Below are 27077 nucleotides of genomic sequence, written 5' to 3' on the forward strand. Positions count from 1 at the left end.
TAGTGAATTTTCTGGAGAGGTAGAAAACACATCAGAATGTAGCTCTGCTAACTGTGTCCTTTCATGCATTAGAGACTGATAGTTTCTTCTGAAAATTGTGCTGGGCCTTTCTAATGTACATTTTAAAGTCTAGTAAAGTATTATGCTGCTGTGCAGCCTGTGCCTGGCAACTCGGAGAAGTTGTATTTAATCTAAGAAATTAGCAGTAGGCCACCTGTAACTGAATGCTATCAACAGGAGAAAATGCTAATGGTGATCAAGTTACTGTGGTTATTTAAACCATGACTTTATGTTGAAATTCATTTATATTTTTATGTAAATGTGAAAACAAACAAAGATGTAGCAGTGAGAAGCTAAATATTTCAAAATGTTTGGTAAAATAATGATTTTACTGTCTTTTGGGTGAGGAGAGAATGACAGATTTCTTTTTTTTTTTTCTTTTTTTTTTTTTTTCTGTTGCATATTTTTAATACCCACTGCTGATCATTTTAATGTCATTTTTCCATATTTCTGTTGTTATTTATTCTTCATTCTTCTAACTTTCATAAATGCTAGATTTCAGATTTTCTCTAATTCTGCACCATTATTTCAGATTCTCCCAGTTATTTTAATTTTTTCAAATTTTTTTCGTGCTCCTCCCCCTCTAATACTCTTAGGAAATAACTGTACTTTCATAAACTAACAGACCTCTGTGCAGAGTGGGAAGTTGTTTTGTTTTGTTTTGTTTTATTCATTATTTTCTTCCTTGTTTATTTGTGCAAGCTGCAATCACACTTTGTCAGTTACTTGACCTTATGCTGAACAGTCAGAGACATTGTACTGATAGTACATTGTGGTTATATGTGTGGATGTGTGTATATCATAAGGCTTATATACTTATTTGTACTTAAGGCACAGGCCTCAGTTTCCCAGTCTGAAAGAACTCCCTGTATTAATAAGCCACTGAAAGCATTGCCTAATATCTTATGCTGTATGGTATTGCATGTGTTCAGTGTGCTAAGCATATGGAACATCACTTTTTTTTTCTTTTCTTTTTTTTTTCCCCCAAGACCATCTTCAGTCATCTACAGCTTGGATGCTGAACTGCTCAAGTTGCCTGAATTTTGGAAAAATAGTGAATATGCATCTGAAGGTATCATGCCTATGCAGCTGATCTGCTGTTGTGCAGTGTTTTGCTGGTCTTGCTCACTGAGAAAGTGATGTGAAGTCTCTTTTTGGAGGCAGATTTGTGTATGGTTGGGAGCTGCCCATTTGTGGAACTGTGCTTATAACTTCCAGAATCCTTACTATGGCTGTGGTAATGGTACAACATTTCTGACACTTGCCCGTGTCCTTTATCCTACCTATGGCTGGTGCTTATCATCTTCTCTTTTTCCTACATGCCAATTAATTCATCTCTGAAATCTGTCTCCTCAACGTGTGAAAATCCTCTGGTTGCTAATCCACCAAAAAAGCTATGTGTATTTTTAGAAATCACAGGATCTTATTTGTTGCACTAGTGGATTTAAATTTTTAAATGCTAGATGATGTCTATATTGAATTTTGAAACTAGGTCTTTCTCTTTCCAAAACACAATACTGAATATTTATTTGTTATCAATATCATGTGGAAGTGCTGTTAAAGCAATATTATGATAGGTTCTTGATGATAAAACCTGTAGAAAATAAGAACTAATTCAGGTCTAAAAGACAGTCAAGCAGATGAACATTAAGTTCAGTTTAATGTTTGGTTCATGAAGTCATTACAGTGCAAGAATGGCCTTACTCATTCAGAGCAGAGGCTTGACTAGCCCAATATTCTGTCTGTAATGGTGACCAGTGGAAAACAGAGAAAGGGCAAAAGACAACCATATACTCCTGGGTATGCCTGCTGAGCTTCCAGACATCTATGACTTTGTGACTTCTAGAGCTAGAGGGTCTTTTCATGCCTAGTGAAATGGATGAGCATGAGATGCCATGCTCTGTGGACTTCTTTTTTCCTTCCAGAAATGTGTCTAACATTTTCTTGAAATCATGTGAACTTTCCTGTATATAATATCCAGGAACAATGAGTTCTGAAGTTGAACTACATATCATATGAAAAACTACATACTTGACCTTGAACCTGTCTTCTGGACATTTCATTTGATGCCTCTACTTTTTAAATTGTGATTTTATAGACCTCTATCACATCCTCCTTCAGTTTTGTTCTTCCAGGCTGCACACTTGTGGTTTATTTATTATTTTCTTGCACAGATGCTGCTTCTGCTTTAAGTGGTGTTTCTTTTCTCTGCATCCTTCTCTCTATTTGATTCTACCGTATCCTCCTGGAGACAGCATGTAGTTGTGATGACTGCTTGTTATTCGAACAAAGATTTATCATTCATACATGAACTGATTTCTCTTTATTCTAATGCAGGAGTGTTTTCCCTCTTCTTTTTGGCTGTCATGCATTTTGCATGAATAAGTTTGAATCTTAATCTTTTCTACCATGTATAGCCATATTTATTTTTCTGTCGGGTTTATTTGTACCTATAATAGTTCTTTGCAGATCACCATGGCATTTTTGAGAAAGGGAATCTTCTCCCTTTACTGTCTCTTTATCAAGCTGTTTGTGTGCCTGAATCCACCAATGCTGAGACAGAGTTTAGTATTATTTTCAGAGTGTGTATGAGCCGTAATCAACAGATCTGAGCTGCAATTAAGAGATGGTCCACTGAGTCCATTAAAAAGAAATGAATACAAAATGGAAGATAGAAACACCATTAAACTACATTGCTTCACTGAGTGGGCAAGGAAGTTGGCTAAGAATGGCTAAGAAAAAGGTAATGGATGTACAGTAGACAAATAGACAAGTGCCCAGAAAATAAGGAATAAAGAATTTTAGACTTTTTGATAAGGTGGGTTCTATTTGTAAAGACAGTCAGTGATCACTTCTCAGTGTGGAGAAGGATCTAGCAACAATATTTGACTTTGTTTCTGTTTTGTGGATAGCAATGGTTATTACACAATAATCATAATTCAGACTGGATCAAAGATAAGTTTAATGAACCAGGGACTTCATTAACATTTTGTATTCCACATCTCACTGCTGGAATAAAAGGACTTTCATGTTCTTTAAGAAGAAAATGTGTCGATACTCCATAGGACAGCCACAGAATTCCGCTTGGACTTCATACCATAGCACCAAGATTATACAGAGCAACAGTCATTATCCATTCCATGGTGCCTGCATCTCCACTTCAACAATGTTTAATGATTTGCAGCTTTGTGTTTAGCTGTGGAAACTGATTTATTCCTTTTATTTATTTATTTATTTATTCCCTGTAGTCTGAAACTTCTGTGTTCAAATATGCTTTGACTTTTCTTTCTCTTACACCCTTGCAATAATAATTTTTAAGTGTTATAGATAAGTGTATATGTATATATATATATTCTTTTTGACTGAGAGATTAAACGGTAGAAAACATTTTGTTCTACTTTTTTTTTTTTCTGTCAGAAAACAGCTGTCATTTTTGCTTTGCAGCCCAGGCTGATTTACACTGGGGACTTGAAGTAATGGGAATGAACCAGAAGGGCCCTGGGAAATGAGGCTCATTTTGCCACTGTTGACAGAGGAATAGGACAGTAGGGATGGAGACTGCTGTTTCTGATTTCCTTGTCACCAAACACCTCTTTGGGACTACTTGCCACCCAGCTGTCAGCTACCAAGGGTCATCCCTTGGTAACAGAAGCTGCATCTAGTCTGGATTTCTGGAGCTCTATTGGAAGCAAAGTAGCACCAATTATGATATTGTTCACTTTCTTCAACCTGGTACCCTAGGTTATAGCTCAAGTTGCCTACGGCTTAACCCCACAAAATATTATCACAACGCAAATATTGTACTTTGCAGCACTTCCACAGCCAACCAAGTTATCTGCAAACATAAGGCAAGTCAGATTCAGAACTGTTAGTCAGGAAAAGCACATTTTGTGAAATTTTTAGTAAGGTCTGTAATGTTCTCATGGACTCTGGTACAAATTACTCTGTGCTGGTGTTGGACTTTAAAAAAGAAACATCAAACTACTGCATTTCATACACTTATTTGGGTGAAGAAAAGAGAATGAGGTGACAGGCTAACTGCAGAGAAGCTCCTTTCATGCCAATTGACAGCAGAATTTAGCTAGGAAATTCTCAAAGGACTAAAGTTTAGTTACACAAGCTTAAAGTTAGAAGAACATTCTGTACTGTATGAAGGAAAACATATCTGTAACATTTGGTACAAGCTAATGTTAGTCAGGGTAATTAAACTCAATGTTTTTTAAAGATTAATAGATATTTTACCTCAAATGCTTTAGCAAGCACAAAAATGGGAGGAAAAAATACTGCTCTACCATGTTTTCTTCTTTCACATACTCTGTTATGTTAATTTATCGGTATCAGAGAGGTGGCTAACTGGATGGGTTCTGTCGATTTCAGTTAGTTTTCAAAAGAAAATTGTTGTCTTAGGAAGATAAACCCCTTTTTTGAAAGTCATATCAGAATTTAGAGATAGAATTGGCTGAAAAGATGGATTTTCATTTCCAAGGGAATTATTGATTGACTGTTTATCTTGGAAATCATCAGGAAGGTAAAAAAAAATGAACCCTCACACCACTCTTTCATGTTATATCAAGAAGATTGATGTTTTTCATTGCAAGACAAATTCTAGAAATTTCCACATAGGAAGAAATGAAAGAGAAGTTGTAGAAAGCTGTTTTTCTGTATATTCTGCCTTCCAGGGACTTGGAGATTCAGGTACCCATCAAAATGTCGAGGCCAGCAGGAATGGTGTCATGCTTGCTTGGTCAGCCAGGGTCTACAACCTGCCACTTGAGGATGTGACTGTGACTTCTGAGATACTCAAGGAAATTCTTCAAGTTATTTTTGGGAAACTGAGATTTAAGTACCTTGTGGAATCTTTTCACAGAATCACACAGAATCACAGAATTTTCTAGGTTGGAAGAGACCTCAAGATCATTGAGTCCAACCTCTGACCTAACGCTAACAGTCCCCACTAAACCACTTCCCTAAGCTCTACATCTAAACGTCTTTTGAAGACTTCCAGGGATGGTGACTCTTCTGTGTCCCTTGTGCAGTCAAGCAGGGCTCTGTAAAAGGATGATAAAACCCTTATATGAGCACAACAGTCAGCACAGTTACTGTGAAAGCAGTAAAGAAACCCGCGCTTGATAAACATATGGCCCATGCTGCATACAAGATGAAACAGTTTCTCTGATATTTCTTTTTTATTATTATTAATTTAAATCATGTCTATATCTTATTTCTTTTTAATTTTTAATAAAACATTATGTAAATATAATAGCTCTGTGATCACTGATATCTGGAAAATGTTGAAAAATAATTTGGTTTTGGTGGGACTGAAGGGTCATATACTCTGTCAGCTCTTGTGTAAACATCGCTTTGAATCATGTCTCACAAAATCACCTGATTACACAAGGAAACATTAAAAACTAAGATATCTCATTAAATGGCATAGAGTATTCCATTCAGCTGAATGATAATTTTCCAGGTCTCAACTTTCATTTAGGAGCTTGAAGTATGTCAGGAAAACCCAAATGCAAAGCATTTCACACAGGAGTCTGTGAGATACGTGATAGCAAACTGGACTTTTATCCCTCTCTCTTCAGCTGCTCGTGGGAGCCAAGCACAAGCTAGCCCACAGTGTAGCAGAAGTATGTGAGACTTATTCACAGATACATAATAAAAATTTCTGCTCTACAAAATTTACTATTTAAATTAGACCAATAACAGTGTGAATACTGACAATAGGCCATGTAAATAAGATGGGGTGAGTGTGGTAAGTGCTTTTGAAAGTAATTTTATTAAAAGAAATTGATATTATAATTAATTTTCTGTTATATGACACGTTCATTCTTTTTAATAATAATTAAAAAAAAAAGTAATTATCCTTTACCATTCTGTAATGGGCAGGCAAGAGAGTGGGAGTAGACAATGCTGCAGTTGAAATGAGTGGAGGAAAGCTAGTTAGCTAGATGCTGTATTTACACAGGAATAACACCCAGCTGTAGAACTCATCTTGGCAAGTGTAAATTGTTCTCCCGCAACCCAGTTTTGTGGGTGATAAATATTTGCTTTTGGAGTATTGCATGCATATTTCTAAGGGTAAGTTTATGACATCTATACTTGACCCTCTTACAGTATGCTGATGAGTTTAGAAAAGAGTCAGGAGAGGTGAGTGCATCAGTTTTGTTATAAAGGCAGCTTAAAATATCAGATTTTCCAACTCAAAGAATCAGCAAAAGAAGTGGCAGTAAAATACTTATCAGAGTGTGTGTAACATTACTTTGGACTATCTCTACTAATCAACTAGAAAGTGAAAAAAAAAAGTAATCATTTGAGATTAAACAGCTAAATCACAAAATTGAGAAGTAATTTTCCAGGACACTGAGTAACAGAACGAAAAGTGGGCTTTTGGTTAGTAAGCCCTAGACCATTGAAAAATATAGGAACTTTAGGTAGCAATTCCAGAGATGAATCAGACGTTGTCAGCTAATGATTACCTGCAGATATCATTCTATGCTATACTTAAAATAAATTCACTTTAGTAGAATTTGTGTGTGGATCTTGTAAATATTTTTTATGTAGGTAATTGAGATTGACATTGAATCTGTATGCTCATTACCTGATACTACATAAGGCTAATCAGTGCAAGAAGTCAAAATTGATGTCTCTCTCATCATTTGGGGTATTAGCATCTTTACTCTAAAAAGTTTTAGAAAGATTTTTGAAATATTTTGATACAAGTATGCAACACACAAATAAAAAGAACACTACCAAATATTTGCTGATGGAAAAACAAACAAACAAACAAAACAATACAATTTTTCACATAAAGGTAGAAAATGATGGTAACAAAACTCACTCAAAGAGGTGTTTCAAAATCTCAGTGCATTTGCAGAAGGAGGAGTTTTAATGAAGCAACACACCAGTGAAGTAAGCATGATTGCGAAAGCTATGAGTTTAAAGCTGCTTCTGGTCTTGGCTGTATTCTTGCTGTGTTCAGTAAATTTATTTTGGCATTTAACAGCCAAAGGGGTGAGAGAAAACAAGTTTGTTAAAAATGATTATGGAGCAACAGAAATGACTACTCATTACTGAACTCTGGGAGAAGATTAGTCAGCATGCAGCTGTCTTTGACCTTGAAATGCAAAGACACAGGACTGTGTAGGAGTTGGGGAGAACTATATCATGAGTTGACTGACATCCACCTACTCCCGTAGGTGTGTTTTAGATACACATTCTGTCTTCATTTGGAAATCAATCTTTCTGGGGGCCTGCTTCCTTAAAATGCAGTTAAATTGGTCTTCAGGAATGGGATATTCTATGTGGAGCAAATTGAATGTTTGTAAGATCATTTAGGTCACACATCAGACAGGAAACAGAAAAGTATCTATGTAAACTATTTGTAGTTTATTAAACACTTAACGATTGACTGTGATGCTGATTTGAATATGCAAATTAAGGCACACAATTTTAGGGTCAGGAGGGAAGAATAACAATGAGAATCAGAGATGATTAAAAATCCCATGCTACTCCTGGGAAAGTTATTCTGCATTTTAAGAGAAGTACATGTATGTCTGACAGAACACATGTAAAGAGCTCAATGGAAGAAGAAATGTTTATGTCATGTTTTTCAAGAGAAATGAAGCATGACATGAAACTAAAGGGGAGAATGTAACAATTTTTCTCTTTGCACTAACATACATGATATTGTGAATTGTCTGTGAATAAAATAAACTTAGTCCTAATCTATGTTTCCTCATTACATTCTATAGATATGCAGTCTTCAAGTGACAAATAAGTCACATTGGAAGAAAATTGCCTTTTAATTTTCTGGTCTATGTACTGTTACAATTTACACAAATGCTACTGTTTCTTGTTAGAATTTATATATATTTCCTATGGTGATCTGAATTTATAGTATTGCCCTGTAAAATTGTTGAATATAAATTGCTTGCAATCAAATTAAATTTGGTTGTCTTCAAGTATCTAAAGAAATAGAAATGTAGGAAATCATATTGTTTCTGTGTTACTAGCTAGATTTATGTTGTGAAACATTAAGCAAATATATGCGTCTTTTATTATTGACACATCAATTACACAAAGCATATACCCGTTCAGTATAGGTTAATTAAGGTTAATAAGGATCCTGGTTTGCCTTTATCCTTCTTCTGAGTGAAGCAGGGACTCCTGTGATGGGACATAGGGCTCTAAATGACAGTCCTTATGTCCAGGGTTGCAAGAGGTATGCACCTTCCTAGGAGCAAGTCAGTGAGATGGCAGCACCCTGTTTTCAACAAGCTGGCCATTTGTATAGAGTAGGGTTGATTTTCTCCTCCTTTAAGAGTCAAGGACATAGACATCACCTCCAGGACAACTGGGAAGTCAGTTGAGACATAAGACTGTTTCTGTTCCCTCCGGTAGGACACTGTGACTACCATGCTTATTGCATTTTCTGGATAATTATCACAGTCTATTCCTGAGAAAGCACTCTGCACGTTTGCCAGGCAGATGGTGACTGCTACAGCTAGAGTGATGATTCTAGTTAGGATATTTCCACAGATGTTTGTGAGCAATGCAAAATATGTTGTACTTTTCATGAGATTTTTCTCTTACCAGTAAAAATTGCCTTGACTGATCTCAGGGTGAGAACAGAAATATCTCTTTCAAAGGTTTTATAGGCTCAACTGCTGTATTATTCTAGAAAAAAATATATCACAAGGAAATTGCATGCTGGAACTAGGATGAGGAACACCTGTGTTTTGACTGTATGTTTTGAAGAAATTTCTTATTATTTTATTTGAAGTATCTGTGCCAGTGATGGGCTATTCATTGCTAACATATTGCTGCACATTTAACATTTCCAGGATTTATAACTTCCCTTGCTACGTTTTATACCACCAGTGGGACTGCATATATTCTGTGGCATGTCTTTAATTAATTTTTCTTTATCCATCCTACTTGAGGACAGACAGAGGAACTTCATATATTATTACTAACTAATGAGCAAATTCTACTTTCCGATGATTAAATTTTTAAAAGTAATTTGAAATATGGATTGTATGTCCTTCAAAGGGAGATATCGTCAGATGGACTTCATTAATTAATCAGAATCATTTACATGGCATAGGTATGCAGGTTCTAGAGTAAAATGACCATTATTTGAAGTTGTTTTTCACATTTTTCTTTGTTTCGTAGCAAAATAGCCCTGGGCTTATTTTCTCTGTCATGTTCATGTCATTTATAACTCATATCCCATCCACAAGGAAAATGCCTTAATCTTAATGTGTGTTAGTACTTCTACAATGAACAGTTACCGTGGCCATGCAAGATGATCTTGCCTTGAGTTACTACAGGTTATTAGCTCCTTAAACAATCATCCCACAGTGTGGATAAGGGCTGTATTTGTGTTGGTGCTGCAAGTAATATATTGGTTTCCTGTAATTCTCCCTTTCTCCATACAACAAAAAGTAGTGGCTTAGCTTATTGCAGCAAAGAAAGTTTTGTGTTCACCACTTTACAAGTCTTAGCATGAGATGTAACCAGTGGTAGGGCCTGTTTTTGGCTCAGCTGAATGACATCTCACAGTGCGAAAAAAAGACAGGCTCATTCTTGCACTGGAGACAAACTTTGTGCTTCCTCTCTTGTCTCAAAGAGTAAGAAAGTTTCCTCCCTTCCTCCCTTCTTTCTTTGTGAGGCTGGAGGAGGAGTCAGGAGTGTGGTCTCTGTATTTGGAAGAACCAAGTGGCCAATACAGAGGGGCTGCCTTGAACAGGCTGAGGTATGAAAGCAGCACTGAATAAGGTGTATGCTTCCTTCCTATGCTGTGGTCAAAAGAAAAGGCTAACCTTTACACCATAAAGCATCATCCAAGATGTTAGATCCCTATGGTACTTCAGTCTGAAGGACTAGGACCCCAAATTGGCACTGAAATGATCAGTGAAGTTCACACTATGAAAGACTTGCCTGCTTGTTTTACAGGGATTCAGTTTGTAGAACATCATGCCAATTTCTAAGGATGTAGCCCCAGGATTGGTAAAACTCTGTGCTTCCTCTGGAATCCCGCTTCCTGGCAACGGACTTCTTCAAGTGAATGTGAAATTAGTGCTGCTGATTATTCATCTACATGCTGCTGTTGAAAGTCAGATTGTTCGGGACAGAAATGAGTATAAACAGAAATATGCTGACTAAAGAAAAAACTTTGAATTAGAAGATATGAGCTTTAGTCCTGGCTCTACACAGACTTAACACAAAGTCTCTATTGATTTAAATACTCCTCTGAATTTGGCCCAGTTTAGTGACCATGGTATTGATATTCTCATGGAGATTATAGAGGTCATATTGACAGAAAAGACTAGCATCATGTATACCCCCAAGAAGGAAGGGTGAATTATGGTCATGATGGGATGTGACGCAGAGGTTTTTAGACCCTAGAAATGACTGCTTCTTAAAGCAGTCATTAAGTCTTTGGAACCACATCTGGAGAAACAAGTCTTGAATTATCCTGATCCAACACCGAGGTTAGAAATTACTATTAAGTAGCCAATATACAATAATTATTGTGATACACTCAGATTTAGTTCTTTCTCCATAATAATGTAGAACTACTTAAAAATCAAGAAACTACTTCCCAGGGATGAAAAGAGAAAAAATATGTATTTATTGGGTCACACGGAAATTACTTAAATATACTATGCTTGAACCTCAGAATAAATGGTTGGACCAGAGTATCCTGAAGGTCTTTTCCAACTTTAATGATTCTATGAAATGTATTTCACATATCCTTGTAGATCTCCAAAAGCCACCTAGATATGGTCCTGCGCAAGATGTCCCTGTTTGAGCAGGGGGGCTGAGCCAGATGAGCTCCTTTCCAACCTCAACTATTCTGTGATTCTGTGAAAAAGAAAACTTTGAAAAGAATCCCAAATAAGTCTTTAAACACCAGAGTAAGGGGGATTACTAACAGTTAAGGCACAAAAAAGAACATCACATTCAAATGGAAAACAAAAACAAACAAACATAAAAACATAAACAAGTTAAATGTAAAATTAATAAGACAGGACAGAAAGAAAAAAGACTTTGGGGAACAATTTTCTAAAGACATAAAAATTAAAAATACACTTATTTGTCAAATATACTAGGAACCCTGCCAGAAAGGCTTGGGCACCAATGAATGATCATGGCTTAATAGGAGTTCTCACAGGGCAAAAATACAGAAATATTAAACCAATTCTTTTCAGTGAGCATCACTACCAAGAAGATGCTTTGTGGATCTTCTTTGTGGATCAGAGTTTAAAACAGAACTGCCTCAAACAAAGGTGTCAGAAGAATAAGATTTAGAAGAAACAGATTGAATGAATGCAGACAAATTACAAAACTGGGTGCTGTTTACCTGGAAGCCCTAAGGGAACATAAAAATGAAATTGGAAACTTTCAGCTATTAAGCCTATTGATTAAATCAATTATTGTCTTAGATTAGAGTAAAATAGAAAATATAAATTAGAGTTTTAAAAATGATTTAATGGGGATGTGGAGTTCAGAAAGCTTAAAAGAGTCTGTGCTAATTTGCTGTTGTGTGAAATATTAGAAACCACCCAAGTACTAATAAACACAAAAGTAAGTACAATATAACAAGGAAAACCGAACACAGCTTTTGAAAGGGAATTAGTACTTTAAAAATCTATTAAAGTTGTTTGATCATTGTTGAATATATAGAAAAGTGATCCAGCTGATACATGGCCAGAAAGGTTTTTGACAAGGTCCTCTGCAAAAGGCTCTTAGAGAAATTAAGTTCTGGTAGGATAAGGGAGAAGGTCCTCTGCATATTAATAACTGTTTAAAACATAGGAAATGAAGAGAAGCAGATTTCACAAAGGAGGAGCGTAAGAATGGAAGTCCTTAGGTGTACGTGCTGAGGCCTGTGCTGTTAAATATACTAATGTTAATTATACATTACATAATCAAAGTATGTGTGCGTGTATGCATGTATAATTTACATACAAGTCTACCAATACCTATATTTCAATATACAGATGGCAACATGAAACAAAATTTGTATTTGGTGTGTAGAAATGCAAAGTAAAGAACGCAGAAGTAACTGTCCTTGCTGTAGACCTATAGTGAAAGGATCTAAATCAGCATTACGTTGCCATGTAAGACAGCCTGGAGTCACTGGAGATTGTTCTGTAAACACATTTGCTGAGTGCTCAGTACTGTTTTAAAAAGCAGACAGAACATTAGGAACTATTAGGAAAAAAAAAAAAAAAAAAGTGGTTTTTACTGTTTTGCCTTTTATGTCACTGTGAATAATCATAGTTTATCTTCATCCTGAATACATTTGTGGAGATCTAAGCATCACGACTTCCATTTTAAAGAAGGTTTAATGTAAGTATAAAAGCATTATCTCTCCCTCTTTCTCTCTCAATAGATAGATATATGTTATGCATATAGAAGGTAGTAAAGATTGATGGGGTATAGAGTAGCTCCTATACAAGAGAGATTAAATATACTGGTGTGCTTCAGGCAGGAAGGGAGAGGGTTGAGAGAACAGAGATGCAGTCAGGTTTCAAGTTTTAGGCATGCACTTTTTCATTCAGTGCAGAGTTAGTCTTGTAACTCACTGATATTTGTGGATGCTAAAAATCTAGAGGTGTTGAAACAGCAATGGCAAAACAGGGATATGGAGGTATGTCAGTCAGAAGCTGTGGCTACTGACTCTGCCTGGGAAAAGCCAAAACCCACAGACACACAGCAGTATAAATCCCTGGACCAGCACTGCTATGGTCTTGCCCCATCTGAAGCCAGATGTCCTCCAGGATGTCTCTTATGCTGGTATTGGTATACATCTGTTGTTGTGACCTGTAGAATAAAGGACAATTAATCTCTTAGTTGTAGGGGTACTTTCCTGTCACTTCTGTGTGATGAAGTGGTTCATCACAGAGGCTGATTTGTGTCAATGCCTGGACAAAGGGGTAGGCAGGACTGGGTGGAGGGCAGGACTGCAGGTGTTCTAGTTTCTACTGGCGTTTCTGCCTAACAGCTTCATCCTGAACTGGAATTAGGATGTGGACAAAGTCACTCTGCCTATTATTATACTTGCTTAAGCATTTTCCACAGGGTATTATCAGGAACAGGGTAGATGCGTCTAGTTTGGCTGGCTTATGTTCATATGACGTATATCAATTTGTTGCTAAGTCTCTGTTAAGCTTAGCTTCCCTGCTGCCAAGGAGGCAAAACAGACTTGTCCCATCTTCAAAAGACTGCTGCAAGACTTATTCTGACATACACAAATAGAGTGCCTAGGAAAAAATTCAGACAGTTGGTAGTTTCCTCATCTAGGTTGTTTTAGCTGTGTCCACAAGGGACAAGAACCTGAAAGATGCTCTTATGTTCTTGTATATCTTGTTCTTGTATATCTTGGATATAAGGCTGTACACTGCACAGAGCATTCTCCTTCATGGCTCTGGTTCTGTTAAGAGTCAGATACCACTGAGAAGTGCATTCGGGAAGAAACTACATGCTTTACCTAAAGGTGGTATATCTGCAAGAAAAGAAAAAGTGGAAATGTGTTGAAGAGTTCATTGTTACAAACTATTCACTCTTCTTTTCTGAGGGCCAGGTAAACTGAGAAATCCTCTACAATTTCTAGTTTGTAAAATGAAATATATAAAAGAGGTTAACTGAAAAGATAATACAGTAACTGTCTTGATATAATTTAAACATGATCTTCTTAGAAAGGCAAATATCTCTGAGAGGAAATACTGCTGCTTTGCATGAAATGTAGTGGTATAAAATCAACATGATCAATCAGAGACAAAGTGCTAATTTCCAAATCTTTGGAAAGTTATAATTTTGCATCATGTTATTAGTGTTTAATGCAATAAGCATCAATTTTTCAATAATTGAGAGGTTTTAAGCAGACTCGGGGAGGAAGTGATTGCACAAGACAGTCTGAAAGATTTATCTGAAAGATTTGTCTGAAACACCATGCACCTATTTTTGGTCTCATTTCCATATATAATGGATTTACAGTTTTGTGGTTTTCAAAGTATGCATGGTACATATAATTGCCAGACAAATAATTTCAATCACTCAATTTTTCTGTGATGAATAGCTCAGTATACATTTTTATGGTTCTAAATAACATTCATATTTTGCCTGGTGGTTTAAACTAGTGTGAGGATACTATGACAAAAAAGGAAAAAAAAAAAAAAGATGTTTGTTCATCCCTCCTGAACAACCACAGTTGCTGAATGTTTAATAAAAGGTTTCTTTTATTAAAAAAAAGACAGAGCTATTTGGTGGAAATATTTAACTGATTTCCATTCCTTTAATTTATACCAAGCCCAAGTGGCTCTGTTAATACAGAAATTTATTTTTTCTGACTGATAAGAGTGGAAAGATAAAGACATGAAGCTGAATGGTGCTTATAGAAGAACAGAAGTCAGTTCATAAATCATACTAGTATTACTAGTGTGATTTATACTAGATTAAACACATTAAACATACTAGATTGAACAAAAAACATGAAGCAAGTTCTTGTCAATGTGCATTAGCAATATTTTGAAAGTAGTTTTATCTTTCTGATCTACTACTCCCAGATGTTTCTCAGTGGAGATGTGGGCTCCAAGTTGGTGGTGAAAGTCTGACTGAAACAGATTTTATCTTTTTTTTTTTGTTTTTTCTTTTTTTTTTTTTTTTTCCCCTTTATCTTTTCTGGATGCCTTTTAAGTGGAATATGGGTTTGTGATAGACAGTGCGCTTGATATATTTCTTCATACTTTTCTTCATACTTTTTACATTACTTCATACTTTTTAAGGTGAAGTATGGTTAAATAAGGTGACTGGTTGTCTACTGAACCTCCTGAAATGTAGGGAGAGGGACTCCAGTCTAGAGAGCCTGCTCAGGGAGAGAGAGGGCAGGCATGAAGATCAGAGCCCATGGCTGGGCTCCTGCAGAGAGACAACTGCAGTGGAGAGCAGACAGCCCTCAGGAGTATCAAAAATGAAACTTTCTGGGGGCCAAAGTGCTGTGCAGTGCTTGGAACAGCTCAGAGAGTCACTGCATTTCCTGAAACTAGTTCTAGAAACAGTGATACCATGGACAGGGAGATATTGGATTATCAACTCTTGTTTGTACTCTGAGCTAGTGGCTTTGAGATTTTTATTTATTTATTTATTTTTCAAAACATTAACTCTTACTTGTGCTCTAACAGAATGCACCTTTGGGTTGCGCTTTTTCTCTTTGATGTTGTTCATTCACTATTTCATCCTTTCATTCTTTCATTCTTTCTTTTTTTTGCTTACTTGCAGGCTTGCTTCCTCACAGAAAAGTCCTTGAATCCCTTTGAGGGGGCTCACTTTAAGGAAATTATCTATGTGGATCCACCTCAAAGTTCTAGCTAACTTGGAGGTTCTTCGCATACTCATTTTTGCACGTGACATTTTGCTGAAATTGACATTGCTGAATGAGTCTCATACTTAACACACAGGACCGATAGTTTCAACTGATTAGTGAACACTAGAAAGAATACATGCAAGGTTATGATAACTAGTTACAATCGTTTTTTTTGGGGTGATGCTGCATTGACGAACCTAGGAGTGCTCAGAGGAGTTGGGCCTGTAAAAGACATAGAGACGGTTTCAAATCCTGTTAGACAGGCAGAGATTTTGGTAGGAAACCATGATACTAGGAGTCCCTTCCTTTTTTGGGAAATGTTTGCTCTGAGTATTTCCTTAACACAGAGAACTCACAGTGTGTTCTGTGAATGAAAACACAAAGGTCTCTTGTTTTCTTTGCCTTTTCATATACCAAAGAAAGAAAGTTTGGGGATGGAGTAAGTATGATGATAAGATATAGCCATACTTGCTGTAGACCAAGAGTTAAAAAGCAAAGCCCCATCTGTGAAATTCAAAAAGGTCATGTAGAAAAATAAGTTAACCAAATTTTTATGTATATACAGAAATATTCCATAGTGTAAAACTAGCTATGCACCATCTGCTTTCGATTTTTGGACAAAACTCTTAGTATTGCTTAGCATTTCTAAATCCAAACCATTTGAGAGTTCACTTATAAAAGCAAATAAAACAAACTTTCAGTGTACAACTTCCTCTCCTTTCTAAATTATTTGTAGGCTAAAATATTTCCATGGAGACTTCTCCCCGTGTGAGTCTTCTTCCTATGTCTCAGAACGAGCTCCAGTGGTATCCACAATAAAGTTCATGATGACAACATTTTTGGCATACTGGCATATAACTTCTGTAAGGCACAGCTTAATTCTAATAAATTTATTGTAGAGAACTGCTGGCAGCATTTTCATTGGAGTTAGATTTATGCAGAAGCTTCTGAAGATACCTTTTATTTGGCTAAAGGACCAAGAGCTGTCTATGATGTCTGTGAGCTTAAGAGAGACACAATCAAAGTCAGAAACTGTTTCCAAGTGTTAAAGGAAAATATTGCCTAAAAACTTTCTAAAAGCTGACATTGATGAACTAGATTGTGTTGTGCAATATCAACTGATTCAGTAATCAAAACAAGACCTGCACAGTTGTTCAATGTAGACTAAATATGTAACTTGGGGAAAGTTTTGAGTCTGAATATGGGGCCAGCTACAAGTATGTAAGGGTTGAGATGATGATGGTAATAACTGAATGGTTTTTGTATTTTCTGCCTCCTCTTTTAAAAAATACCATTATTATAAACAAGCTCCTTTGTGTCCTTTTTGTTACTTGAATCTTGAGCCATTTCATGAAGAATCATGTCCAAAGCCAAGAACAACATTGAGAGCTGAACTATATTTACCCCCCTGTAATTTCACAGAGATGTTTCAGTGGCATGTGAAAAATTATCCAAATTCATAGGTGATTGGCAAACCACAAGGAGACCTTACACTGTGAAACTACAGAGATTCAAAAGTGCTACATGCATTTTTACATGCAGCTATATAATTATATATTAATAAAACCTTCAGAATGCTATTATTGTTGTTGTTATTGTTGTTATTTGTGGACACCACATAATGTGCTGTTTTGTGTCAGGTAGCTGCTGCTAAAGAGCAGTATAACTGTTTCAGAAAGATTATGCCTTGGAGGTATATCTAGCAGCAAGATATAACATGTAAATATAATGCAGACAAGACCAAAATAAAGGCAAACAGAGAAGGATGTGATTGTGTAGAAAATGTTCTGCATAGCAAGGGCTTGTACAATGCCAATCCTTCCCAATGCAAGCTTTATTACTACAAATGGTCTCTCCCGGGGAGTAGAGTGTAGGACAGTAATGCTGAGGCTGATGAGGGTGAGAGTGTCTCTGGTGCTTTGCAGGATCAAGCTTCAGGCTTGTAATGGTATTGTAAGCTGCAGAGTCTCAGATCACTGCTGGGGACTACTGTCACGTTGCTGTACAGGATACCACTGCTGGGAGGTGGGGTGGAGGGGATGAAATCCTTCCCTACAGTAAGCTTGTCTGACATCAGCAATTATCAGCTGCCCACTGCCTGTGAAGCATTTCCTCTATTTCAGCACCAGGGATGGTGTTTTCCCGTCTTACTGCAGTGCGATGATTAGATTGCTGTCTCTAGCCAGCTAGAGCTGTGATGCTGCAGGCCGAATGATAACTATGGCAGACAGAAAGGGTTGTTCCTAAAGTGCTCCCGGGAGCACCACTCATTTATTTCTTTATTTTCCCTTGCTGCTTTCTGGTAGGAGGCTTGCAGTGGGTGTAGCATCAACAACCGTCCTAGGTCAAGCAGCATTAGCCCTTGTGTTAATGTTCTAAGAGGTTCAGATTTGTGATTTTAATTACAGCTCTTTACAGCCTGTTTAGTTTTGTTGTTGCTGTTATTACTTATTCCTGTCTCTGTTTAGCTGCACTCCAACCCACTTCAAGTTAAATGGGGAGGTTCCTTTTGATAACATTTAGGCTGAACAGGATGACAACTGGCCTACAACAGAAATCTTTCATTCTGTCCTTCCCCCATCTGACAGCATTTGGTGAGAGCATATGGCCCCTGTGTGTTTCGGAATCCTTGCTTCTTTTCTGCTTTGACTGCATTATATAACCTGTTCCTTTATTCTTTATCCAAAGAACTTTGACACTGAACAGTAAAGAAAGCATTTTTACCTAGTTGTTATCCTAACTTTATAAAACAGATACTATCAGAAACAAGATAAGAACATCTACACTTTTTCTTTTAAAAGACTGTGATTTTTTTTCTGCATCTAAACTCATAATTTGATGACTTAGGGCTGACTCATGATTTTCATATGCCTGGGACTGGCAAGAGAGGCTCTGTCGGTACAAAGGGCAAAGAAACAGATAATCAGATTTGTGATGTGTGCAGGAAAAGTCTGTAACATTTAAGATCTTTAGCAAAATACCCCAGGAGTCCAAGCATGTTACAGTAAGCAAATTATCTCAGAACAAATTATCTGATATCTAATTGAATTTCCTACCATGGCTCCCATCAATCTTGTGTGTTGAAGACTACCTGTAGTGTGCACTGCACTTGATAACAATTATAGCTTGTGATTAATTGTCAGACATAAAGCAGCTTAGAGAATACATATGGAGGCATATTATAGGCAATATAGCTAAGTTTTCCTTGTTAAAGTTATGAATATTATCAAACAGTCAAGTAAAACATTCAAATCAACGAACAATTTTTAAACAGACAGGAAAGCTTCATTAAAGGAATGTAGGTAATTATGGCCCGGTTTTAGGGGAAAAAAAAAGTGTTGCTTTGTTTCATACACGTATGGTACAAACCATTTCCTCTCCCTGGATTGCCCTTCACAATATGAATATTTCTAAATTGTCACTCTGACGTTTTCTGACTCTCTGTGAACTGTTCTTGAGAGCGTCCTCTGCTTTCTTGATGAAAATACTCTATACTACCTAATGAAATTCTCCTGTGTACTCAGTTCCTTGGTGTGAATTCGTTCAGAGAAAACTAGGACTGTATCCAAGTTTTTTTCTGGAACTAAAGCAATGGATTGAAACTGAAAGCTGGAGATATGTTTTGTTTATTTTGCTTTTCACTCCTGCATTATTACTATCATTATTATTATTTGCTATTTGTTATTTGAAATAAGAAAACAACAAGAAGTCCAAAGAGAAAACTGGCTATTTTTTTCTGTATTTCCTTCCAAATTCATATATGACTATGTGAATAAAGAAGTATCTGATGAGAGATTATTTTTTTTTCTGAGATTTCTTTGGTGAAGTCATGTAACTTGGATAAGTTGCCAATACAACCAATATGCTAAGTAAAATGATAGAAAAGACTTAGCAACACGGACAATCACATACTAATGTGCCTCAACAACTCCGAAGTTGAAGGTGATTCACCTGTTACAGTCTTGGAGCTAGAATATAACTGTCTGCTTCTTTTTGCACAAACTAGAGCAAAGGTTCAGAGGGTTACTTGGGCAAAGCTTACCTTTTATCCACTCAATGGATAAAACATGTAATGGAGACAAAAGGAATTTTTTACAGGCAATATCATGTGCCATTTTTCTCTTTTGATAAACTCAGCATAAAGGATTGTAAGAATGGAACATTTCACCAAATAAGTAGATAAAGGATTATGGGAGTATATGGTCATAAGTTGTCTCCTGTCTTCAACTCAGGTTGTTACAGTTCTCTATGGTAATGTGAGAGTAGAATTATTGTGGACATGGACACTTGGTAGTTCTGAATATCTACACACCAGAGATTCTAAAGCAAAATGAACATAAGTGTTTAAGTTCTTTATATTCCTGGAGAAAACAAACAAACAAACAAAGAAACAAACCCCCTCCATTTACAGAAAAGCAAGGTCCTTTGTCTTTGGTGTGGTTGTGATTCAGGGTCTGCTGAGTTTGCTGAGTTTGGTTCCATGCCTCTACCCCATGTGTTCTGTTACAATGTTTATGTAGCTTTACTTTCAAATGAGTAATTGTTCAGCAATAGCTCTTCAAAGGTGAATGAAAACAATTTTCTCTTAGTTCTCTAGAAGCACGGTTTTTATATATGGCTATAAGCAGACACCAACTATTTGGAATTGTCCCTATTTTCAGAACTGCTACAGTTAAAAGAGTGTGATTACCATGACAGTCAGCACTGCTAATAAACAATGACTCCAGTATACCAGTCCTTGTACTGTAAGTCAGTCATAGATCAAGTGTAGCTACAGTTTGTCTGATGAAATATAATATAAGTCCAGAAGAGTACACATTCAAATGCAAACTCATGTTTCATTTACAATCAGCTCCTGGACATTAGGACATTCAGCTGCAAGCCAATTATCTTTGCTGGATCTCCATTGCAGGATTTTTGGATTTTTGTTGTTGTTTATTTTTCCCTTAAAACACAATTTTGGTGAAATACTTTAGGTAAAACACTTTTAAAATTTCAATTTTCATTTTTGTTCCTGAGAAGCTCTTAGGAAAAAAAAAAAAAAGACTGCATTTGGGAACTAGTACAAGTTGTGTAAGATGGCTCTTCAACAAAAGATAAGTCATTATCTTCCTACTAAATCCAAATTCAGCATTATTGCTAGCAAGGCATTATTTCCTTAAGATATTTCTTCATTTCTAAGGCTGACATATCTTGACATGATGGCAGCTGATGATAGGATTAAGAAGGATTAGTCAAGACAGTCTAACATCTGAATAAGGTTTTGACAGGAAGCCTGGCCCCTGAATGCTGATATTGTACAAGCTATCTCACTACATTTTATGTTTTGAATTTTTTTTTTTGTTACACCTCTGATAAATATAACAATAAAAGGCAAGATAAGTATTATTTAGTGCCTCTTCTTAACAACTGTTCTTCACAGGGTTTCAGCTGAAACATGTTCATTCTGCCAGTAGCAAAGCAGGCCTTGTGTCTGCGTGGGAAAGATCACACTTTCACTGTGCTGCATTCCAGAAATAGCAGGGAAATTCGTCAAGGTTTTCTGTACATTCTCTCCTTTTCTCCTACATACAAAACCATGCAATTTTCTGAGGACAGGGAGAGATGCCAAAATGAACACGGTAATGTAATAACCCATGAAGATGGAGTGAGGCTGAACTGACCCTGCATCTCAATACTGTAGTATACTGTCTGGTTGTTAAATGATAGACCTGTACACCTAGCCCTCTCAAGACCAAATACATGTAACCAAATACCACACCAAGCATAGGGTATCTGATGACATAGACTGTGCCAGTTATAAAGGATATCAAGATGCCTGCTGTCTTAGAGCAGAAACATCCAAAAATAGAGTCTTCTTGGTCCTAGCTACATGGGACTGAGGACACTGTACAGTGACTGTAAAGACTCTAAAATATGAAGATGATATCTCCTATTGGAAAATATTGCCTCACAGGGTAATGTGATATTCCACTAGTGGTAGATACAGTTAAAAAATTAAAATACCTGTGTGCAGAAAATTAAGTCTATGTCAAAGATAAGCTAGAAAATATTATGCTCATGTGTGCAGTAGGTGATAGTATTTTCTATGAGTTTATTTTCAAGAATATTTTACTGCAAAACAAAAAGCTTTTTTTTTTTTTCTTTTTTTTTTTTTTTCTTTTTTTTTTATCTTTTTAATATATATATACAGGATTGGTTAAATGATGAGGCAATATGGTATTAACAGTATCAGTCTGGCTTACTTATCTTCATTTCTGCTAAAATCTAATTACATACTTACCTGGTAGATTTTGCTTGAATGTTGAATTCCATTGTGCACTGTTATGTACACAGTTGTGGTTAAGTGTCAAGTAGAATCTAAATCAAAATAATCCTCAGACTTTATTCTACATAGTTCACCGGGTTAGGCAGAGCTTGATTTCAGTAAATATAAGAGGTTAAGTCTTGGGGATCATCTATGTACTGGCTTCCTCAAAATCTACTTTTAGAGTATATTCCTCTGCTCTATATGCATGACAAAATGTATGGAGGCATATAACATTGTCCCAGCTCCTCAATAAATGGTGTGTATGGTAGTGAAATTGAACAAGGTGACTTCCACTGACGGAAAGCAAAGAAGTTAGGAACAAGCAAGCACTAGCTTTTTTGCTGTCCCTAAACTGATAGACTTCACTGGTGCAAAGCGTCAGTCTGTAGGGTGCAGGACCTTCTCTTCTAGGAACTTCAGTTAAGTGGGAGGACGAGGTTGGATGAGGCCCCAGGCTGGATGAGGCCCTGGGCAACCTGATATAGTGGGAAGGAAAGGGTGTTGGAACTAGATGATCTTTAAGGTCCCTTTCAGCCTGAGCTATTCTATGATTTTATGATTCTATGATTACATATGATTACATATGATTTATGATTCTATGATTACAATGAGGTATCATTGAACATGGAATGAAAAGCAGCTTGAATGTTTGAGAACTTCAGAGACATCTGCAGCTAACATCAGACTGGCCACCTGAGAAGCCAGTGTTTCTCCTGCCTCATTGTTGTCTTAAACAGTTAAGAGAGAACTCCACCATATATCAATCCTAGGGTAGGTAAGGGAGACAGCTTCTCAGCTGCTGTGTAACACTCGGTGAGATGAGAATCATGTATTTTTTGTGGCATGAGCAAGGTCTGAGGCATGAACATGTAAGATGCCCAGGACGTGGATTATAGTATTTTACTGCAACAGCTAACATTTTCATTCCTTTCTAAAATGTTTTTCTGTAATTTTGCATTTATCATTTGAAGATGCAAATTTTGTATAGATTTCACTATAAAGAATATTGTCATTTAGTATCTGAATTAACATAATAGCAGATGTTTTCCATGCTGTGGCAGCAGTGCAGATTTTATGTCCTTAACACATATCAAGACAGAAGTAAATATTTGTACAGCTATACTGTTGTTCCTATGCAGCTGAGGAATCTAAAGACTATATTTATTTTTCATTATTCATGGAGACTGTATTTGTAATAATTTCCAGCTAAGTTTTTGGTCCAAACAGCAGCCATATGTGGTGCTGGATTGTCTGCTGGATTGTGGATTACTTTAGAAACAGTTTATGAAAAACATCTCTAACAGCTGATGACAAGCACGGACTTGTCAAATTACTTCCAAAATATTTATCAAATATACCTGTGGGTAAGGTATTTCTCAAAGAACCGTCTCCTTTTGTAATTATGGGATTTATAATTCTATTTGCTGCTCAGTATTTTGGCTCTCCTAAATTTCCCCGTGGTTTCATGTTGCTACTGTTCTCCATATTTGAACAATTTCCAGACAATAACAGACTTGCTAATAAGTTCCTGAAAATGGAAACACTTGTACATTGCTGAGTTAAAAATATGGAGTTGTTTTATTTTAAATTACTTCTCACTAGACCTTTAGAAGAAATTCCTAAATCCTCAAGGATCCACACACTGCAGGTTAGTGCTGCCATTGGCTAAGGGGGCTGGTTAGAGTTTCTGGCCTAGTTTGACTCTGGATGTTTGTTTTGCCTTTGCAGATGGGGGTTAGATATTTGATAAATGTGATGATGTAAATATCATTTGAGATCTGTTTAAAAGATTTTTGAATAAAAAGATTACAAGCAATCTTAGTGATGGTAAGAGTATAGGTTGTCCAACTTATATGGAAGATCTCTTTGTAAAAACCTGTAAAGTTTTGTCTTTATCTCTCAACCTTTTTGTTTTAGGTTCAGCATGAACACTGACAAGCCTAATTGCTTTAGTCTTTGCAGTCTGAGTCCAAAAACAAACAAAACAAACAAACAACAAACATAACTAAACAATGTGGGAATACTATCATGAAAGACATCACAAATAGAATGTTAAGATATACGTGTGGCCAAGTTGCTAGCAGAAAAAAATTATCACTGTCAGAATGTTGTTTTCAAATGTATCTATGCAATCTGGGACACAAAAGAAATAGGTCTAAATGTCAAGAGGTGATTTTTATTTATTTTTTATTTTTTCCTCCTACCATTATTCTGTAATAGAAAATATCAAAAACAAAACAAACCCACAAAACAAAACAAAACAAAATAAAACAAACAAGCAACAAGCAAACAAAAACACAAAAACAAACAAACAAACAAACAAAACTACCCCCTTGTATTGAACAAGGCTAAGGTTGCAGTCAAAGAAGTGCTATAATCAAAAATCAGCAAGGAAAGAGAAGCTATCTGCAAGAGCTGTGTAGAAAAGGAGACATGCTTGTTAGCAGATTTTTTAGGGTATGCTTGTATTTGTTTTTTAGGTAGAATATAGAATTAAATTGAGCAGCAACAGAAAGCAATTATTCTTTCTTACCTGCATTGCAGTTGTGTTGAGAGTCTGAGTCAGAGATTTTTGTAAAACTGAAATTTAATGCTACTTCCTGTTCTGAAGAATTTTGGCATGTGAGACATGACCTCAAGATTAGATAAAAGTCACTTTTTATTAAATGCTTCCAGCTTCAGGAGGGGATTTTGAATACTTCATAGGTATATTAAAACCAATACAGTTACAGAAAAGGTACGGGATCTCTCTTCTTTCTCAGTATACTCAGAGGTTACACCTGTACAGTGTCTCATGCATAAGTGTATACTATAAACTGCATTTCTTAAAGGTATGTCAAAAAGTTAGTATCAAACTGCTTCCCATTGACTCCCAAAACCTCTAAATTTAATCTAGATAAAAAAGGATGTCTGCTTCCTTGACAAAGACATTTTTTGTTTGCATGAGGCATTATATCTAGCCTCTTAGTATTTAGGTGACTCTGGGGAGGCAAAATGATATTCTGCATCAATAACCCTTCACATTAAATATCTATCAAGAGTGCTTCACTGTACCTGAGGTGTTTGTTCTTGCTCTAAGCATTCTATAGCTTTCTTGTCCTTCACTCTAGTCTCCAGATTCTTCAGATGACCCTCTGATCATCTTTACACAGATTTGACTATTATAGTTGACATTTTCATAGTTATGGTTCTGTAATTCAACTTTCATGGAGGTGTGTATGGGGATGGTGTTTGAAATCATGTTATCCTTTGATAATAGGCTCAAGTTTGGTGAATGTGTCTTGCTTACATTGTTGTAGGCATGCTATAAATGAAAGGGTTGTATTCCTGCATGATGTTTTTAAAGATGCATGTTTTACTACTTAGCAATGCAAAGCGGAATCACGACTGTGACCCATCACTTGCACTTGGGGAATATGGTAGTAGATGGGGGCAGTTCAAAGAGCAGTATGCTTAAGTGCATAGTAGAAGGGTTGCTAGAGGACAGAGGAAGTCCACAATGATTCTGAAGTTCCTCCTATTGCTCTTACCGACACAAAATCAAATTTGATTCCCCTTGGGGGACTCCAGAGGTTAAGAAGAGGTTAAGAAGACAAAATATACAAATTTTCAGATAACCTGGATATCCAGATATTCAGATATCCTATTTTCTGGATTTGTACAAGAGCTACTATGATATATCTTTTATTATTGGCTCTATTCATAAGTGAAGACCAGTGACAAGTGGTGTCTGTTCTGGGGACTGGTACTGTTTAATATCTTTACCAATAAATGGTAAGACAATGGGATCAAGGGCACCCTCAGCAAGTTTGCCAATGACACCAAGCTGAGTAGAGTGCAGTTCATACAACAGAAGGAAAAGATGCTATTCAAAAGGACGTGGGCAAACATGAAAAATGGGCCTATGTGAACATAGAGAACTTCAACAAGTCCAGGTGCAAGGTGCTGCACCTGGGTCGGGGCAATCCCAGACATGAGAACAGACTGGGAGCAGAACTCATTGAGAGCAACCCAGCAGAGAAGGACTGGGTTGTTCTAGTGGACAAAAAACTTGACATGAGCCAGCAGTGTGTACTTGCAGTCCAGAAGGCCAACTGCATCCTGGGCTACATGAACAGAGAGTGGACATCCGGTTGAGGGAGGTGATCGCCCCCCTCTGCTCCGCCCTTGTAGGGCTCCACCCAGAGTCCTGCATCCAGGTCTGGGGTCCCCAACACAAGAAGGATGTAGGGCTGTTAGAATAGGTCCAGAGGAGGGCCACAAGGATGATCCAGAGGAGGGCCACGAGGCTGGAACACCATTTCTATGAAGAAAGGCTGAGAAAAGCTGAGGATGTTCAGCCTAAAGAAGAGAGAAAAACAGGGAAACTTTGTTGGAGCTTTTCAATACTTAAAGGGGTCTTATAAAAGAGATAGATATCAATTTTGCTTGGTTAGATAATGGTAGGACAATGGGGAATGGTTTTAAACCAAAAGAAGGGAGATTTAGATCAGATTGATAATGGAAGTTCTTTACTCAGAGGCTGATGAAGCAATGGAACAGGTTGCCCAGAGACGTGGATGCCTCATTCCTGGAGGTGTTCAAGACCAGGTTGGATGGGGCTTTAGGCAACTTGATCTAGTGGGTGGCATTCCTTCACATGGCAGGGGGGGTTGGAACTAGATGATATTTAAGGTCCATTCCAACCCACGCCATTCTATGATTCTATGATTAAAATAACTGAGTTCTACACAGATTCTATTTTAAAAGCATGGCTTGCCAACACAGTTTAATTCTGTTCTGTTCATATGATAATTTATGTGAATAAAATCTTCCTCCAATCTCCCTGCCCTGATGCCATTTTTTTAATGTTATTTTCATTTATTTATTTATTTATTTATTGGTTAACTGTGCTTTCTGTCATGAAACAGTATTGGTTTTCAAATCTCTACCTGTAAAAAGTAACTGCTCTACTTCCTTTATAGGGTCTAATGATTAAGTACTAGTACTACCACAGAAAATCACAATATCTGAGCTTTCATATCCATAAAACCCTACAAGAATAAAAGAACGGAATAAATTGTTTTTAATGCACAAAAATTCAGTGAAAAGTAATACTTGGTTCTTCCTGCAATGCTTTTGATGCTATCCACATGCATGGAAATATACTGTCTTGGATCCATTAAGTGATTAGCAAAATTCCCAGTAAACTGAGCTATGTGTAAATTTCACTCATCCTAAACAGTCAAAAAAGAAAATGTAGAGGAAGCGGGAGAAACAGGATTAAAACACTTATATATGTTTCTTTAAGGTTTGTAATCAACATTTGCTCATGAGTGGTTGAATTGG

This window comes from Aythya marila, assembly GCF_965140915.1.
Source record: "Aythya marila genome assembly, chromosome: 1".
Taxonomy (NCBI): domain Eukaryota; kingdom Metazoa; phylum Chordata; class Aves; order Anseriformes; family Anatidae; genus Aythya; species Aythya marila.